Genomic DNA, 6,497 nt, shown 5'->3' with positions numbered 1-6,497 from the left:
GAACACCCACAGACCAATGGAGAGGCCAAGGCAACAAACAAGGTTATACTAGTAGAACTACGTAAACGGTTGGACACCGCTAAGGGTCGATGGCTAGAAGAATTAGTGGAAGTGCTATGGGCCTACAGGTGTACCCCTCAATCAGCAACAAATGAATCTCCATTCAGCCTAGTATACGGCACAAACACCATGATACCAGTTGAAATTGGTGAACCATCTCTACGTCGAGAACTATACGACCCAGTCCAAAATCATCAAAACATGAGCACCCACCTCGACCTCCTACCCGAGTTAAGAGAAAAAGCCTAGATACGCAACTTAGCTGCCAAACAACAAGCGGCCAGAAAATATAATGCGAACCTATGCCTAAGATCGTTCGCAATGGGGGACTTAGTTTGGAGAATGGCCAGCAGTACAAGAAAGAAGGATGGCAAGTTCTCCGCCAATTGGGATAACCCATACCGGATACGTGAAGATGCTGGAGGAGGAGCGTATAAACTTGAGCAATTATCAAGGGAAGAAATACCCAATACATGTTCCCCACCCTTACCATAAGTAAGCGGCCTGGGTCGAACACCCTTAACTTAATGTTTAAGTCGTTTTTAGTTCCCCATCCATACGACAAGTAAGCGGTCTGGGTCGAACACCCATAACTTGATGTTTAATTCGTTTTTAGTTCCCCACCCTTACCACAAGTAAGCGGCCTGGGTCGAACACCCTTATCTTAATGTTTAATTCGTTTTTAATTCTCCACCCTTAACACAAGTAAGCGGCCTGGGTTGACTACTCCCATTAACCGAACAACCAACAACAATAACACATTCAGACTGATAGACATAAAACATAATGTATAACATGCATAACAACATCAACAATGAAGCGCGTTCCTATCATGAATGTTATCGTCGAACATTCAAAAGCAAACATATCCGCAAATGTACATCACATTCAAAAGCAATGAAAAATATTGTACGGGTTATTACAAGCTTAGGATTCTTAACAATAGGAATCATAAAACTATATCCTAAGCCGCCTTGTCATCTTCACCCTCCACGGTCGCCTCCGCATTCATTTCTTCATCCGCCATGGCCTTCTCCACCTCCTCTCCAGGGCTACTCTCGGGTTCATCGATGAGCTGGTTGTCCACTACATCTTTGTTCACGTCAAATCTTGGATCAGCCACATCAACCTCCTTGTAGAAGAAGGCCGCCTGCCTCAACCCTTTTCGAAATCCATTAATGTGCTCTTAAATGATGCAACTTTTCAAGTTTTCGAGCTCCACCTCCACACCTTCATGTTTTTCCTTCAACTAGTCATAGTCCGCCTCAAGGTCGGCTATTCTCCCTCTAAGCTTCGTCTCTGAATCCAAACAGCGAACCTTCCAGGTCCCCAACCTCTTCTTCTCCTTTTTCCACTATTCCCTCTCCTTCTCCCATGCAGCTCTTTCTTCCGTAAACTTATCGACCTTCCCTTGTAGATCCTCCAACTTCTCGCGATTCCCTTCCTTCAGCTTTCTATGGTACAGCGACCCAACTCGGCGACTCAATATCAGCGCCTTGTTGCCAAACTCCACCATTGTCCTCACTAGGTGATCCAACTCCATACTATCAATAGAGTTAATCAATGTCTCTGTCATGTTGATCTCAATATCTTTTCTAACGGTCGTCTCTGGCAATTCAATCAGACCGGCTTCTGGCCCCTTAGCACCACTGAATGACCCTTGCCCCAACAAGGCAACCCTCACCTTCTTCACATCTTTGCCTCTGCCAGGCGTGGCCAGCAATTCGGCTTTCCTCTCGGTGCCACCATGTACATGCACCTCCACCAATGACTCTTGCAAATTTGGGACCTCAATGTTTCCGGCCGCTTTCACTTTCACCGTCTTCTCCTTCCTCAGCGCTTGAAAAAGGGTCAAGTCCTTTTTCCCAACTTGAGCCATATGTCCTGCATTGAATACACCAAAGTCCAATTAGTTTAACTTAGACACATTGAAACAATTGAAATCACAGACAGATACATTCATATCAATAATCAAATGAACCCAATTATAAACCCTAACTAAGCCCTTAGTGGGCAATCTATCCGTAAACTTCATTAGCACCTCCACCACCTCCCTATCCTCCGTCGACAACTCATCGGTACTCATATCCTTATACCGACAGAGGCTACCCATCCAACTAAAAGGGAATTTGGTACTCCCATCTGCACTAAGGAAATGCGACTTTCCTCCCTCCTTCATTACAACCTTGAAAAACCTATCCTTGAAGTGCTTGAATGATTTCGTAAATGCGTCCAACCTTCTAATACTCGGCCTGCTCACCAAGGATAGCCATGTTGTCGGTTGTTGGGGCCTTGTCTCCTAAAAGTATAAAAATGCATAAGGAGACAGCTGTAGATACAACAACTGGCAAAGAACATAAAAGGCCTTCAAGTATGCCCAACTGTTCAGATGTAGTTGAATAGGCGCCACGTTTAACAGGCGAAGCACCCCCATGGCAAAGTCGTCTAGCGGCAACCTAACATGCAATTGGAAAAAATGGCACATATACATATAAAAAAACTTGTTAGTAGCTCCTTCTTGCCCATGTCAAACGCGCTCAACACCGCTCACTCGCTCCAATGACACTATACCACAGTCCACGCCCTTTGCAATAACGGGAGTACAATTCAGCCACGAGTTCAGCAGCCTAGACCATCGAAATAATGACGATTGGTTTCAAACATCAACCGCAACCTAATTGTAACCGACTTTGGCCGGCCAGCTACTTTCCGCTATCTCCTTGGGAGGGTCTTCCCTCACTTCAGTTATCGTCTCCATCGAAATCCTCCCCACCACAACCATTGGGCTAACACTTCCCTCCTCAAGATGCCTGCCTACATTCCCTCTAGACTGCATACTCCCACTACTTAACGACGACAATGACACACTATCGCTAGTACTAGACATACCTTTTTGAGAATGAAAGATGCTGGCAGATACAAGGGACTAGTCGGACAGTTCTAATGCATGCAAATCTTTGATTTCAAAATTCTCACAAATGAGCCAACAAAAACACACTCTCCATGAAATCCGCATTTATAAGCGATGATTCCAAACGACCCAACTTTTTCACGCCAAAAGTCACAACCCATATGAAACATCACAATTCACAACAAATGCCACAACCTTCAAAAATGACGGCACAAAACCCTTTCGATTAGACATCTGACATCTGCCATCCCTTCACCTGCACCAAACTTATTCAGATACCAAGCCTCACTATTCCTCACACTTAAAGGTTGGGGGACTGGTGTACCACACCTAGCCGGCCTAGCTAAACATACCAACACTTCTCATCCTTTACCGTCATAGCCATATCGGCAAAGGCTAGGGGATTGGTGTACCACAGCCGGCCTAGCCAAATTATAACCATAAAACCCGTCTATGCAATCACCAAGGACGCAAATAATAATAATCACCATGTATAAACGAATGATAGTACCCAGCCTAAACCCCCAAAGAAGTAACCGGCCTAAGCCGCTAACTGAGAATTAAGGAGCCTGAATCATGACCCAGGTCCACCTATGTCCCAAGGAGAAGCCCAACCCATGACGTGGCAAGACATAAAGGTACGCATTCATTACTCCACTAATCACGAGATTTGACTTTCTAAGAGGTTTTGTGTACTTGGGCATCAGAGTCTCTTTTGCAAGTAACCCTTCTCAGGTCCAAACCAATTCACACTGAAATATCCTCAAACGACATGTATCGGCCGGGAGGAAGCCTACTGAGGAGATTGCGGACTGGAATAAGGTGACGCTTGTGTCTGACATATCTTATTTGTTGTCTACAGGAACAATTTATATTTAAATTTATTATTATTTATTACAAATTATTTTCATATTTTCTCCTCTCCAATGAATATATAATTTATTCACGTACAAATTAATTAGTTTTTCTTGAAAATTTTTGAATTTAATTACTTTTTATGTTATTTTACTTCTGTAAATATAAATTAAATAAAGGCATAAAGAACTTTAGCTCTCAAAAATTTATATTTTTGCATATGATCTTGCTGTTATTTCGATAGTTACTTTCAGTTCGTAACAATTTTTTATGTCCCTTACATAAGAATCATTAAGAAACTGACTAAATAGGATTGAGTCGTGTATTTTTTTTTCTTTTCTTTTGCTTTCACTCACCTATAATTAAATAAAAGGCATAAAGAACATTTGTTTCTTCACATAGATATATTGAAGATATGAATATATGTTGTCAAGTTGAGTAACTATGAAACCCTACCTACTTGTGATGTTATTACACTTGACTTCTCTACAATGGCAACAATTAATCTGATTGTGGAAATGTTATTAGACTTGAAGTTATTAAGGAGTACATAGGTTCATGTCCTTCTCATTGCGTTGAAACATCAAACAAAGTGCATGTAATCGATGAGACATAGTGAACATGTTAGAAATATTAATATAATTTTAAAAAAATATTAGAATAAAATATTGTTGTTACTAGGGTTTTAATACAATGTTAATTCCAAAGTTAAATTCTATTTATGTATAAACAGTTTTTTATTCTTTTCATTGATTTGAAATTATTTTTGGTTTAAATAAGTTTGATGGTCATTTACTCTTGTGTCTCCTTTTCTAACCTATAAATACCACTTAGTTTCATGATGAATAGACACAACAAACACTAGAGTTCTTCCTCTCAAAAGTGTTCTTCTTTTTCTTCTCTATATTATCTCTTAAAACAGGGTGTTCATAAGGTTCAGAGATCCTTTACTACACTCGATCGATCTGACGGGTTGTTGTATCTTGGGGGAAGAGCGCATAATATTGAGTATTGCCCTGTGTAGTGGGGGCGTTTTCTCTCTAAGGATAGCGCTCTGCATGCCTCAACCCAAGCTTACTCTATCCTTATCTCATTTACATATTTACATTATCTTTATATTTTTATTGTTTGTTATAAGAACAATTTCACTTGATCATCTCTTTTATCCATATTTGTATATTGTTTATGGTTTATCATTATTTTAATTTTCAAATTTTATAACAGAACAAAGAAAAAGCATTGAAACTCCCTCAAATATGTCTCATCTCAGCATCTTTTGAAGAAAAGAAACTTGGTTTTCAAAGTATATCTTTTTTAACAAGACAAATTCTTTAGTGGTTTTTTCTCCTACATCTCAAAACACTCAAACCCGTGACTTAAACTTATCCAAAATTGTAGCCAAGCAACATATTTTTCTTCATTGACTTATAAACCTTTGATGTATCACAAGGATTGCCAATCTAGGTTGTGATAGCTTGTAATCCTAACGTGAATGTTAAGGTGGTGGAACTTGGAATATTAGATTGTGTGGTGTGCTAAATGACTATTTTCTTCTATTTCAAACGGAGTCATATCCCTTATGTAACCAACCCAAGAGAGTGTAGAAGGAATTGAAGCATTAACATCACTTTGAGTGCACCATCCTTGGTCTCAAAGATAATAGTGTTTGATATTAAACCTTAACATTTTGTTTTTTTTATATATTTGAATCTCAATATAGTTAATCTAATTTTTTGAGGCAAACAAATCCAAGGCTAGTTTTACTTAAGCTATAAGAATTTCAAGAATTTTGAGAGAGGTATGGATAAATCAAAGTGGAATGTCATTTTATAAATTGTTCTGATTAACATGTACTTTATCATTGGCTTCACTAAATCTATATAAATGTATTTTCGGAAATTCATACTAGTAATTAGCAATGTCAGAATGGCCGAGTGGTCTAAAGCGCCAGACTCAAGTTCTGGTCCTTGAAAGAGGGCGTGGGTTCAAATCTCACTTTTGACAATTTTGTTATTTGTTTATTAAATTTTTGTTGCTTGTAATATTTTGTTTTCTTTTCTATACTCTTTTTAATTTATAAAATATTATTCACTTAAAACTCTTCTCTTAGTTGAAGAAGAAGCCTCATTCTCAATCATGCATTGACTCTCATGTAGTATGGTGTGCATGCAAAGGATTAAATAAACACAATGGAGAAAATATATTTGTCTGCATGTAAATTGTTTCATTATTATGATGCACCGATACTTTCATTTTAATCATATATCCTTATCAATATTTTAGGATACTTTACCCTGATGCATATCAATGAAGTATCTAATCTATTAAACAATAATACTTTTATGATGACAATAATTTATAACTTTTTATATTGACAACTTTGATATATATGATTTTAATTTGGATTAACACAATAACAATCATATATTTATCATATTTTGTTAGAATAATTGTAGACTTTTCAAGTTGCATATATTACGTATCGTATCATATTATTTTCAAAATAAATGCATCGACGTTTCAGATACGTATCCAATACATGTATTGTAGATGAACTAAAGTGAAACAAAAAAAGACAATATATTTTATAATCATATATCAAAATGTCTTTTGGTATAAATTAAAAAGAGAAAATATAACTTTAATTTTGAAACAATCTATCAGAAAGTAA

General features: G+C 38.0%; 1 non-coding gene across 1 annotated transcript; it reads left to right on the top strand.

The window, feature by feature from the left end:
• The first annotated feature begins 5,746 nt into the window (after positions 1–5,746).
• Positions 5,747–5,830, top strand: TRNAL-CAA. Its single transcript has one exon. It is a non-coding gene; the product is annotated as a tRNA-Leu (tRNA).
• The last annotated feature ends 667 nt before the right edge of the window (positions 5,831–6,497 follow it).

This window comes from Vigna unguiculata, chromosome 4 (genome assembly GCF_004118075.2).
Source record: "Vigna unguiculata cultivar IT97K-499-35 chromosome 4, ASM411807v1, whole genome shotgun sequence".
Classification (NCBI taxonomy): Eukaryota; Viridiplantae; Streptophyta; class Magnoliopsida; order Fabales; family Fabaceae; genus Vigna; species Vigna unguiculata.
The sequence above is the reverse complement of the archived record's forward strand: the minus strand, read 5'-3'. Positions and strand labels throughout refer to the sequence as shown.